Here is a 13,628-nt window from a genome sequence, read left to right as displayed (position 1 = left end):
ATTATTATTATTATTATTATTATTATTATTATTATTATTATTATTATTAGTATTATTATTAGTATTATTGTTATATTGATCTATGCGAAATATTAATCGACAAATCTTTATTATCACCAAGTGTATTTCTATTTTCTATTTTTTTATTTAACGATTTTATCGTGTTGCACGTGTCATCATTGGTTTTACGGACAACGTCTTAGAAAATTTCTCATCACTTGACAGGTCGTCATCTCGTGACTTTAAGTATAGCATTGTTATAGGCTTTTTAAGTATACATTGTTTTTTTTTTTCTTCTTCTTTAAAGACGAGATCACGAAGATGCGAATATACGTGGCATTAATCGTCACACGCAACGCGTGTTAGATATTATTTAATGAATAATTAGAAAGAGAGATATTTGGAAAAAAAAAAGAAGGAGGAGAAAAAATTGGAGAGACGATATTAATTAATTTTAGAATTATTATATAACATCTCCAACGAGCAAATGAAATAAATTTTCTTTCTTTCTATGTTCTTTCTTTTTTTTTTTTTTTTTTTTGTTTTAAATAATTTGTGCCTTCTTTAGATCGAATCGAATTCGATTTAATTGTAACGTCAATTGGAAGTTATCGTAACGTCGTTACGATTCTTGCCACGTGATTCACGGTGATACTGAGTATCTCGAATAATGATTTTATATATCGAATTATCGATTATTATTTTCTTTCTTTTTTTTTTCTTTTCTTTTTTTAATTAGTTTTTTTTTATTTTTTTTTTTTTTTTTTTTAATTAAAGCAGGAGAGGCAATCGATCGTCCTTACTCACCTCCGTAGTTCGGCCTTACTCTTTTATCGTAACGAACAGAAAAGGAGTCCAGTATTGCTGAGATGTTGACATCTCCCAGCATACTACCGCCGCCGGTTCTGTAAATAAAATTAAAATACAAATAAAATCGATAGATAAGATTCATATAAGTTATTAATAATAGAAATTGCATTATTCTATTTTAATTTTATTGTATTTGTCAATGAGATATTATATATAAGAAAAAGTTAGACTACATTTAAAAGTATATTAGATCGATATTTTTTGTTCAAATATTTTCAAAATATATTTTATCGAATATATTATATAATATTTGTTCGTTTATAATTTAAAAAATTTTCTAACGTCTTATACGTATGAATAAATTCAGTAGTTTAACAATCATCAAATATTTTACACCGCATATAAGAATTAATGAAATATTGTATTACAAGTTTATTAAAATAATTGATTGTTTTTAAATAATGTTAAGAATACTTTTGGCTATTACTGTATATATTTATAATTAAATTCTTAAGGTTCTTATATATCGTATATTTTAAGAAATAATCATTTTTATCGAGACAGATGAGACAGAAGTAAATATATTCGATAACGTTTGGTATTAACGTTAATTAGACGAATTGTCAAAGAGTCGTTATAAACAAATTGAAAAAGTATAAAAGGGTAGGAACGTCAAAAAGCGTATACAGGTTGAATACATTAGTCTCGTTTGAATAGGAACAGTAGATAGTAGACCTTTTGATCAGACTCCTGTGACGAGTGGGTCTACTAATCAAGTCGTCGTTATCCTCTACATTTCTCCTTTCGAGCGTGCAAGTAGAAGAGGACGACCTTTAGTCGGACGCGTTAGACCGTATAGACAACTAATTAACGTTGCCTAACTTTTTTTCATTCTTCCCTTCATTTTTTTCTGTCCTTTTCTATTCTATTTTCTATTTCGGAACGATCGAAATTCGTATCCTTGATTGCATCATCGGAAAAGGTTATCAACATTTTCATACATTGTAACAAATTTATCGTACGATAATTTTTAATCCGACCAATAGTAATCGTATTCTAAATGAGGCTAGTGAAAATTTATAGATAGAATAGAGTTTCCATTATTCTAAGTTTTACTTGTGCGTGCGTGTGTATCTTTTGTAATATATTTTATTTGCTTTTTAGTTTAACGTTATTTACCGTACGATAATTTGTCCGACCAATAGTAATCGCATCCTCGAGAAAAATTACGCTTTCGAAAATTTATCGCCCAAAAGTGCAATTCTTCCAACTTTTAGTTGCATTCTCTCTTTTTCTGTTTTTTTTTTTTTCCTTTACAGGGAAAACATAGATTATTTTTATTTATAGATGAAACGTACGTTCGATAATAATTTGTCCTACCAATAGCAACAACGACGTCCACGAAAAAGATTACATTTTTGAAAAATTTATCGAAGTAAAAGTAGAAATACGAATGTTCGGTTAAGTTCGATAACAATGTATCCGACAAATAGCAATAGGTTTCGACCGTAACTACTTACTCGGGTTACTCTTTCTAAAAGGGATTTATCGTACTGGCGAGAGGTCGCAGAACGCGTTCAACTAAATCTCGTTGAACGATATCTACTCAGAACAAGCTGGCAGACCGCGATAATAGGTCAGAGGTTAGGCGTATCGATTAGAGTTGCACGAATTTCTTGTACTCCTGCAAATGGGTTAACTTTAAGAGCAAGAAAAAGGAATAACGTATCTGCGATACACTTGTATATGTATTCATTCTATAGGTGTGGGGAAGGTGGGGGTGGAACGGCAAGAAATTCCTCCTTTTCATTCGTTCAAAAATACTAAACGACAAACTTGACCGTCTCTTACACTTTTTTCTTTTTTTTTTTCATCTTTCGTTGATCGGGTAAGCGCAAAATGGCAAAACCCTTAGTTGCCAACGAATGACATTTTCGAGTAAGGAATTGAATATTCTGAAGAAAAGCCTTCGGGGTGAGTGAATGTCGGCCAGGGCCAGTATTTTGAACAGGAGATTCGTGCCACCTGTACGCTCCGTTGGGAAACCCGTCAAGGAAATGTCAGGGAGTAGTTGTACACGCCTTCGTGATTTACTCGAGCTAGCTGGGATCTTTTTCGGTAGCAATGTGCAAAATCGAAACCCTTTTACTTTATTTTTACCGAAATTTATAATATACAAAGTTTGATAACCAAATGAATATACTTGTGCGATTATTATTACGCTTAGGTTGTTGCTATTAATAATAATCTCATCGTCGAATTTCAAATTGATTTTTTTGTGGACATAAATCAATACTACGATAAGTTTATTCATTTAATTTCGCGAATGTATTTATCTCATAAGCCTACGTATTATTGTTTAATCGTTTTATTAGTGTCATACGTGAGTAATAATTTATCAAAAAGTATCGGAAAATGTTGTCTTTTCTGTTCGAAGAGTACTCGAGTTTTGTTCTTCACTATTTTGAACATTTCGATTATCGATGTGTTGTAAAACACGTCATATCCACGTGCCGGGGACGAATCGATAAAAGATAACTAACATAAGAGAATCCCTCGAGTACCGGAAGTACCACGAATTTCAATTTCTTAGATTTCCAAGAGTACTTGACCCTTCTTCTGCCTTTACCTTTCTCATACTTCGTTTAAGATCTTATTTCATACTTTTCTAAGACGTTCCTTTCTCTCACTCTCTCTCTCTCTCTCTGATATATATCGTCCTTTTCTTATTTTATTTCTTTCTTTCTTTCGTTTATTCTCGGTACTTACGATAGAGTTATATTTTACACCGTGTATATACAACGGTCCGATAAAATTCGATATCCTTGTGAAATACTCGCTAAGACATATTTTCAAGTTCACCTCGAGTACGAACGTTAACATAAGCACGTACGTTGTATATATAAACGTTTGTTTATATTTTATGTTTTGTTTCTTTGTTCCTATCATTCAGTCTATGTTCTTCTAGTCGACAGTACAGTAGTGACGGTTGCTTCGTGCGTATCGATAAAGAGAATCCTCTTCCATAAATTCTTTTACAAATCTTCTTTATTCTATAACATTTTATCATTTTATCATTTTATTATAGTTTTGATTTGTATCTTCCTACTTCTACATGCATTTTGAGTGGCTTCTATCAAGAACAGTAAGTTTTATTCCTTTTTATTTCGTATTATTATTTTTCGAATATTTTCTATAATCTTTTTAATTTTTAACGATTATATCTAACGTTTAAGTATTGTCGAAAATATAATAGACTTGATAATATTTTATAGGGAAATCTTATTTTTAAGGATTTTAATCAATTGTCTAATATATTATTGTCTAATTTTATACTATTGATTTAAAACATTAATTTGAATCTTTGATTATCGTGAAAAAATTTAAGATCCATCGTTTTTATGTAAGATTATTATTTTCTATAATGCTTTTTTTTTTATTTATTTCAATCATATTTAACGTATAAGTATAGTGAAAATGTAATAGAATCGATAGAATTTTATGGGGGACAAAAAAAAAAAGAAAAGAAAATCCAACTCGCAAGGATTTTTCGTTGGTTTTTTCTCTTTCGGTTTATCCTCTGGTTTCATACATCTATGTATTTTCTATCAAAGACCTACCTTCCGTGAGCTATTGGTTATGAATTATTCACGATGAACGATTCCCGAGAAGGAAAAATGAAGTAACATTGCTCGCCGGATGCTATATATAATTCGAGAAGAGTTTCGAATCGAAAATAAGAGAGATAGTGAAAGAAAAATAGATAGATGGATAGAGAAAGAAGGATAGATATACGTAAAACGGCTTTTTCGTTATGATTTACGCTAATTTCACGAGTACTGATTCAAGAATACAGAATAATGAAGGAAATAGAGAAGTGGTAGGAAGTTAAAAGTAATTCGAATGCATCCTTCCGGTCATCCTAGCGTGTGTTAGCCCTTTTTTTTTTTAAATTTTTATTCTCAACTCACGAACGTTACTAGTTCAGCTCGTATTTCTTGTCTCTTTTTTCCCTTTTCTTTTTCTTACTACCGCAATTCACGACTTTCCTTCTTCTTCTTCTTCTTCTTCTTCTTTTTCATAATCCCTTAGGTATTTTCCTCTTGAAAAGTCGAAACTTTTCAATGTCCTTTCATTCTCTTTCTCTTACTCTTTACTTTCTCAGTATCTCTCTTTCTTGTAAAACTTTATAAGTTCGAAGTAAAAAGGGTGTATCTTGTTTCACTCTTCCTACCTTCCTTCCTTCCTTCCTTTCAATTTTCTTTCTTTTCTTTACGTATAGAAATAAATCTGTTTGTCAAAACATATGTGAAATTAATATATTATTAATAATTATTATTTTATACACACATATATATATTATTTATAATATAAAATGTACATCAATTTTCTAGACAAATATTTCCAATCGTATTAATCCTTTTGCAAAGAAAAAAAAACAATATTCAACTATTGGAAATAATACGAAACGTTCAATAGAATCGAAAAATACGATTCGATTTTGCGTATAACGTTTAAAATAAAAAGAAATTCTTGATATTTTTGGTGACTCAACTGTGATGACAGAAAAATAGTATAAAGGATAAAACATTTTTTCTACGACTAGGTGAAAGGACGAGGTAAATTTGACGAGGTGGGAGGCAAGGAAGAATGTAAAAGGACCCAGAGGTTGGACGTTGACAAATGAAGGCATTGGGATTTGTCAGGAACGTGCAAGGAACGTGCAAGGATACGTGCTTCCACGTAACAAAACACCGATACAACGAAGTATTAGTTGGATACGTCAAAAATGTATCTTTTCTTTACGTTAAACTTTTTTCAACGCGTATTGTATTTATTATTATTATTATTATTTTATTTATTTCTTTTTAATTCCTTCGACTTACTTATTTTTCTCCCCTTCCGAGAAAAAAATTTATCCATGAATAAATGGTATTTCCGAATCCACCCCCACCCCCCCAAAAAAAAAAGAAAAAAAAATTCAAACGTTTTCCACGTGTTAATCACCGTCTCATTAGTTATTTTCTATAAACATTATCATTATAGTCGGATTATTTATATCCTCGACGAAGGATCCGTTCGATGAGATTCGAAAAAGAAAAGGGAAAAAGTAAAAGGGACGAAAGATAAAAGGTGGTTACGGTAGAAGAGTGGTGTGGGCAGGGGGTGGGGTGGGGATGGGAGGGCAGGGGGGTTTGTTCTTTCCTGTCGAGCATCGTTAACTCACTTGCGACGAGTGAGGCAATCAGGCGACAAAAAAAAACAAGTAGGAGGAGAAGGGGGGAAAAAAGAAAGAAAAAAGAAAGAAAGAAATAAAAAATGAAAAGAGACTTGGTTTGAACTTTAGGGATCTCCTTTTCGAGATGTTGAAAAATGAACGTGATAATCGGAAATTCTTTTTTTGCTTTTCTATAATCCCACCCTTCTTCCCATCCCTTTTTTTGTACTTCCGAGTTTCTGTTCGGCGACCCTTTGAACTTCGCCTTCTTAAATTTTGTTCCGTTCGAAAGCGTTCGTTTTTGCGAGCAACTGGCCACAACTAACACGAAACCAAGTGATCGTTTATTTTATGTTCATCCGTTCGAAGATAAATATACCCGGTAGAGTACGTGTGTTTGTGTGTGTGTGTGTGTTTTTTACGAATTTAACGGGAAGAAATAACTTTGTTCGAATAAGGAAATAAAGAAATATCGGAAGAAAGAAGTACGTATGTTTATTTAAAATGAATATAAATGATATATTAACCCTTTACATATTTAAAAAGAGATTATTCTCGGCTAGCATTCGGTTTAAACACGATAACGATGTTTATTTAAATTTTATTTGAGAAAATACAGGCTCACGGATGCTTTCAATAATACACCCTTGCAAAACAATCGTCAATCTTTGATCTTAAATACGTCATTAAAGTGCATTATTATCGATGCATCTTCAATGCACAATCATATCTATAGGAATATTATTTTCAATATTACGTAGTATAGATCGTGTATGAAATAATCGATCATTTGATTTCATAAAGTACATCTTATCTACTTTAGATAAATAAAAATATAATAAATAATTAAATTTGAAACCATAGGGGACCGAGGTAAAAGGTTAAGGGTTTGTTTTACGGATCCAATAACAATTAAATATTCAATGATGTATTATATAATAGTATCATTTGTTTAACTAACACTTTGTAGGAAGAAGAGGTATAGGAAGATAAAAATAATAAAAAATATATATATATTCGTGAATCATCCCTTTTACGGTATATTTTCTCAAAGTAGGATAATGTAGCTACTCGGAAGGGGTCGAATGATAATGCGAACTTACTAGGAAGAAGATGCAGAGCAACATATGCAGTCTACGTAAAATATATATATATATATATACATAAATACATACGTACATACATATGTACTATGTATTATACACACATATATATATATATATGTAGTAGTATATACTCTCGGTCTCGCAAAATGTGCTTAGGAACCATCAAAGCGTACGGACTTGAGTTTGATCGTGAGCGTGAATGTGAACATGAGCATGAGCATGAGCATGAGCATGAGCATGAGTATAAGGGAGGAAGCATGAACGTACCTACCCCTAGAAAGACGCATTTATCTCGACTATTCCCCCATACGAGAGTAGGAGGAGGCGGAGGAGGAGGGTAGAGTTACGTTCGCGAACGATCGAGCTTCATGAACTACCCTTTCCTAACTCCTCGCAACCCTTCAACGCCCATCACCTACCTACCCACCTATCATCCCTTGGATGGAGATTGCCACTTTCGACGCGGCCTCGTTTCCTCGAAATTTTAATACGCTTTTATAATTATGCCGTATTCGTATTCTCTCTCTTTTACTTTCTCATTCTTTCGTTTTTTCCCCTATCTTTCTACTTTTTTCTTTTTTTTCGTTACCACTCAACGATGTTACGTTACGAAGAGAGAAAGAGAGAGAGAGAGAGAGAGATTCTCATATGGGAATACCTTTTGCTCCATTATCTCGAATGATTTGAAGAAAGAAAAGCGTACAATTTACATTTTATAATGGGGCAAAAGTACCAAGACACCACCCACGTTTACGATAAATCTCACGATGGTATGCGTTGGTACACTCTTATATTTCACGTGAAATGTAAAAGACTTCCTTTTTTCTTTTTTTTTCCTTTTCTTTCTTTTTTTTTTTTTTTTTTTACCGATGTAATATATTTCGTGGATGGAACGAGTTAAAATCTTATGCGGATAAGAGAAACTCGGGGAAGAATTTTTTTTCTTCATTTTCTTTTTAAGGAATAACGAGAGAAAGCGAGGATGAACGTGGATAAGTGTGTGTGTGGTGGTGTGTGTGTGTGTGTAAGTGTTAGACAGAAAGAGAGAGAGAGAGAGAGAGAGAAAAGCGTATTCGTATATGGGGGTGGATGTTGAAACGTTATAAAACGCTCGTCGTGCGGTCCTTTTGACGAGAGTGGAAAAAAGTAAAAAAAAAAAAAAAAGAAGAAAAAAGATAGAGAAAGAGAAAGAAAGAGAGAGAGAAAGAAAAAGAAAGAAGAAGAGAGAGAGAGAAAGATATATATATATACAGAATCCGGTAGAATTCTATCGACGCGTCGCGTTCTTTCCAGTGTTGGTGAGAGCAAATCTGACGTCACTGGCCGCGTAAGCCTTCCCCCCTGTTGCCACCCCCAGCCACCCTTTTGGCGGGTCTCGGTTCGTCGGTGTGACGGCCTCAATGTGGGTTATGACGATGGCAAGGGATACGCGCTCGGTTAACCCCCAGGGGCTGTGTACGTATTCGGATTTATTATAGATTGCGAGTAACCGAGAATCTTACCCACCACCCTTCCACCCCCTCCACCACCACCATCACAGCTCCCATCCCTCCTCTTCATAAGTAAGAATCGTTAGTCCATTCTCCCATGTAGTTGGGATTTTTTGGTTTCATTAACAATATTTGTTTCATCAACATTTCGTTATTGTCATCGATAGTTTTTTACTTTAAGATTTTTGTTTTAACGAATAATTTAATTTATTAATATATTTTAATATAATGTAATGTGTATTACAAGGGATTTAGGGAGTTATGTATAATTGTTTGGATGTAATACGAATTTATATTGTTTTTACGAAACGAAAAAAGATTCGAGAATCGATTTGTTGTTGCGAATCGTTCATTTCATTTTTAGGTTTATTCGAGAAAGAAATTGATCTCTCGATAGTTCGCAGTCGTACTGCTATCTTTTTTATTATAGAATAAGAAGAACTACGACAAGGGTCGGACACGCACCCTTTGTCGGATGATACGAATTTATTGTTGGTTTTAAAATAAGAAAGGTTCGAGTTTGATATGTTGCAAAGCAAGTTTGCCAATAACCAAGAATTTATTCATTCAACATTTACGTTTCTTTTATAAAACTTTTGCTTTTTTCTCGTTTTTTTCTTTTTTCGTTTTCTTTTTTCCTTTTTCAAAAGCTCAGGATCGTATCAGGATTTCGTTTGAAACAGTTCCCTTTTACATTTTCCTTTTTTTTTTCTTCTCTCTTTATTTTTTTCTTTTTTCTTTTTTTTTGACTGCATAATAACAATAACGAAACAACTACTACCACCAGAAGGGATGGAGAAACGCACACTTGTCGGGATTGTACGGAAATTTATCATCGTTTTCGGAATACAGAGAAAAGTCTCGAGTTATAATGTGTTACAAATATCGGGAAAATTTGTATTTAAAATCGTCCATGCAATTTAACATTTATACAACGAAAATTTCTCTCTCTCTCTCTCTCTTTCTCTCCCTTTTTCTTTCTTTCTTTCTTTCTCTCTTTAAAATTAAACTTTTCGATCTTACAAAGTTCTCTTTATTTCTATCGTACAAATAACGACTACAAAGACTATACGAGTACAAGAATATAGTGTATATATATATGTATGTATATATGTGTGTAGTATACACCCGTGTCGGATGGTACGAATCTATCTTCGTTTTAGAACAAGGAGAGCTTGCCGGAGTTTGATGTGTTGCGCGTGGGTTGCATATAGAAACTTTATGAAATATGACATGAGAGAATATATTTGCACGAACCATCGAAAGAATCTTACAATGACGAAAGCTAAAGTTATATAACGCTCTTATCGATCTCACCGTATATCTACAACAAATACAGACACACACACACACACATATACAGGTACATACCCAAACACATTGTATTGGGATGATAAAAAGGGATGAAGGGCCAGGAGAGAGAAAAGGGAGAACGTTTTTCGATGGAAGAGGCGCGTGTCGTTTATGCGGATACAAGTACCACTTGTTCCCTCTTCTCCCTTTCCTCCGCAAAACCCTCATCCTTCCTTCCTTCCTTCCTCAATACCCCCCCTCCCACCCTTTCTCCCAAACTTTTTTCCCTTTCCCAATCCCGGCTCGTTTTTCTATAAAAAGGCGCGCGTTTACGCGCCGGTATCGAAACGAGAAAACTTCCCAACGACGGACGGATAAAAACTTGTCGAACTTTACGAAGACAGATGGAAGGTAATCAAAACCTTCTACCAACCGCCGACCAATTCTTCCCCCTCCTTCATTTCCTCTTTCTAACCCAACACACGTGAAAATTTCAATCAGGGCTAAAACAGCCTAGGATTTTTATTTATTTGTTTCCGTTTGTTTCGTTCTTTTTCTTTTTTTTGGTTTTTCTTCTCGATATCGTTTCACTCGATTTTACTTTTCTTTCAGATTCGAGTATTATAGAAGATTTTATTTGTTTTTAATTATAAGTACAGTTATATATAATAATTAATGTTAATCTCTCTTTTTCATTTGCTTAGAAAAGGAAGAAAAATATTGCAAATGTAAACCCTCGAGTTCTGTGTATCAGGAGTTAGTAGTAGTGATCTCGATTATTTATATTTATCTAATATATACAATTTTTATATTTATCGTACGTAAAACTGTTTTTTAATATATATATATATATATATATATATTTAGTTTAATTACATCGTATCTCAATAACATTATCAAAGGATCGTTGTAACAGATTTTTAAATGGGAAAGAAAGAAGTGAAAAAAGAAGAAAAAATAATGAATATTTCATGATATAAATAATAGGAGATCGTAAAATAACCGTTTGTTTGTTTGATTTAATAAGCCATGATATAATAGTAAAACCAGAATGATAAAGGTTCTGGATTTCGTTGACATTGCGTTTTCTTAACGAGACGACCGATTAACGTAGTCGTCCCTGTAATCTAGCATCTCCTTTGTCTCGGTATCTCGCAACCGGATCGGGATTGGCGGAGAGGAGCTTACACGGAAGAAAGTAATCTATCCGTTTTGCATAGGCAAATCTACCCCTCCTTCTTCTTCCTCCTCCCACTTCCCCCTCTTACTAACCCGAAATGATGAGAGAGAGAGAGAGAGAGAGAGAACGAGAACTTTCTTTCTTTCCTTTTTCTTTTCTCGTATAATCCCCCTTTTCATTCGTGTTTCTTGTTTCAGGGCACCGGCTTAAGAGGGAATCATGCTCGTGAAAGTACCGACGCTTTTCAAGCCCAACCACTTCCGGTATTTAGCTAAGCGACGACAACGACAAAGACGTCGACGTCAACGACAAGGAGAAGTTGAAGAAAACCGTTTGTATTAGATGGTTTAGGGGGTGGTATACCCTGATGGAACTTTAATCCGTCGTTTTTTAATCCCTTCATTTTCTCTCCTCTTCTCTTAACCGGGTTTCTTTTTTTTCTTTTTTTTTTGTTAATCATTTCTTTAGATTATATGTATTTTTGATTCGTTATGTTTCGTTAATCAATTTTTTCCTTTATAATCGTTAACAATTTTTTTGCGATATTTTTCAATGGTACTTTACATTATAATTATCTATCGTAAATAATTAATGTCGTATATTTTTTTTTTATTTTTGTTCGATATATTAAGATATATTTAAATAATAATTATTCGATTATAAGATATCAAATATCAAATAGTTATTTACTAATAGAACTCATATCAAAAAGTTCAAAAAAAGAAAGAAAAAAAACAAAGATAATGATTAATTATCCAATAACTTTCAATTAGAGCCGCGTTAAACAATCGAATTCAAATATTCAATCGTTTCTCCTTGATGTTCTATTATTCTAAAAAGAAAAAAAAAACAAATAAAACATAACAAAAAACATATATATATATACACAAATAGCCTTGATTAAACGTAACGTATCACTTTTCGTAACGAACGAGCATGCGCTGCAATTTCTAATGGCAAAGACGTTGAAACGATTTTCGTGGATAGAACTAAACGAAACGAAACGAAAAGAGAAGAGAAGTGAAGAGAAGAGAAGAGAAGAGAAGGGTTTGAGAAAATAGTATGAAGTATGATGGAAAAGGTAGGTGGATGGATAGGTCGGTAAAAGTGGGATGGGGTGAAGTTGGGGGTGGGGTAGGAGGGAGGGAGGGAGGGGTTTATGAGTGACGAGAAAGTAAGAGAGGAGGGCGAGATACGGCTCATTAAACGTCGAGCTCTTCCTTCGGCCAACGGAACGGACGGACCGACGTTACTTCCGAGAAGAAGAGGGTACATGGTAGAAATTGTTGTGCAAATACGACTGCATTTATCCTGCAGCCTCTTGGAAAGTGCATATATTATTCAAAGGAGAATGCTGGGAGTCTGTCTCTTTCTCTTATCCTATTTCTTTCTTTCTTTTTTTTTTCTTTTATCTTTTTGTTTCTCTTACTTTCTTTCCACTTCCAGACCCGAACCCTTCTGACTTCTCCCCCCCCTCCCCCTTCTCAACCTCGAACGACTCGTTCCTTCTCTTCGGAGACTCCTTTTGTATTTATCTTGGGTGGGTGGCTTGCAGACGCGGAAAATACTTAAAAAGTATAAGAGAGAATGAGAATGAGAGAGAGAGAGAGGGAGAGAGAGAAAGGTTTGAGGATAAGGTCGACGAGTAGAGCACGACTTTTGCACAGTATAATTGTTCGAGTAATTTCGCTTTCCCGGACTATTGTTTGAGTTAGCTTATGAATACGAAATGGTATGATACTCTTTCTCTTTCCCTAACTGTTAGATCGAAATAATATCCAATCGGTTTCCCGATTATTACGTCCTACTCAAATTTTAATATACCGAGTAGGTAGGTTCGTGTTCCAAGAGAAATGCATTCATTCATTCATTCATTCATTCATCATAATCGTTGCCAAAAGCGCGAACGTACTTTTTACTTTTTACTTTTTCTTTCAACTTACGTTTTTATTAATTGCTCGACTATGAAGTATTTATATTTGATGTATTAAATCCTTTTGATCCTTTTTTTTTCTTTTTAATTGTCCTCGACTCGTTCGTAATTTAAAATTAACTTTTGTCTTTTTTTTTCTCTACGGTGATTTATTTCATATCACGTTAATTGATATATTTAATATTGTATTATTTTAATTCTTAGAATTGAGATATTTATAACGTTATTAACGATACAGTCATTTATTTAAATTCGCACGTAAGAGTTTAATTTTAGGGGAAAGGAGGAAAATGGTATTGAAAAAAAATAAATACGAAATAATTTTCCGAACAATTTCTATAATAATTTCGTACATACGTAATAGAGTAGAATTTTGCTCGTGTAAATAAAAAAAAAAGAGAAGAATAATTCTAATTAAAGTTAAATAATAGACTTACAATTAGTATTTTCCCAATGCAACTGTTAAACTTTAAGTTATTCTTATTGCTCTCCGCGGTTACAATTTTTCCCTGTGCAATAAAGAATAAAAAAATTAAAAAAAAGGATAAGAGTAAAAAAAAAAGAAAAGGTTTCGTAGATATAACCAGAGACTAGGAAG

At 33.3% G+C, this 13,628-nt stretch overlaps 1 long non-coding RNA gene across 1 annotated transcript in view; it reads right to left on the bottom strand.

The window, feature by feature from the left end:
• Nucleotides 1-741: 741 nt before the first annotated feature.
• Nucleotides 742-13,628, bottom strand: part of LOC122514327 — a 31,975-nt gene continuing 19,088 nt past the window's right edge. The window contains exon 2 of the long non-coding RNA XR_006303023.1: nucleotides 742-905. This is a non-coding gene — a long non-coding RNA (uncharacterized LOC122514327). The remainder of the gene's footprint in view (nucleotides 906-13,628) is intronic.

The sequence above is a fragment of the Polistes fuscatus genome, unplaced genomic scaffold (assembly GCF_010416935.1).
Source record: "Polistes fuscatus isolate 324 unplaced genomic scaffold, CU_Pfus_HIC Scaffold14, whole genome shotgun sequence".
NCBI classification, from domain to species: domain Eukaryota; kingdom Metazoa; phylum Arthropoda; class Insecta; order Hymenoptera; family Vespidae; genus Polistes; species Polistes fuscatus.
The sequence above is the reverse complement of the archived record's forward strand: the minus strand, read 5'-3'. Positions and strand labels throughout refer to the sequence as shown.